A 345-nucleotide genomic window follows, 5' to 3' on the forward strand; every position below is an offset into this window, starting at 1 on the left:
TGGTGGATCGTCTCGGATTACACGCCGCTTCGCACCGAGCGGGCAACAACGCTCACGAGATGCTGTCAATCATCGAGGAACTTCACGAAGCAGGTCTTATTATAAATTAAATCGCGTATCGACGAAACAAGTTAGTCGAGTGAAGTCAGCGAGAAAACATTTTTTTCTTGTATCCTGTGTATTACGCATCGAATCATGAAAAAGAGATCCGACGAAAAGAAAACAGTTAGCTCCGAGAGACGTCGGCTCGTCGACGAATTGCACACTCCGGCGAGAAGAAATTTTCCGAGAAGGCGCGTCATAGTCCGGGGATACGACGATCTGTGGCAGGCTGATATCGTTGAG

Source organism: Mycetomoellerius zeteki, unplaced genomic scaffold (genome assembly GCF_001594055.1).
Source record: "Mycetomoellerius zeteki isolate Tzet28-1 unplaced genomic scaffold, Tzet1.0 scaffold522, whole genome shotgun sequence".
Lineage (NCBI taxonomy): Eukaryota > Metazoa > Arthropoda > Insecta > Hymenoptera > Formicidae > Mycetomoellerius > Mycetomoellerius zeteki.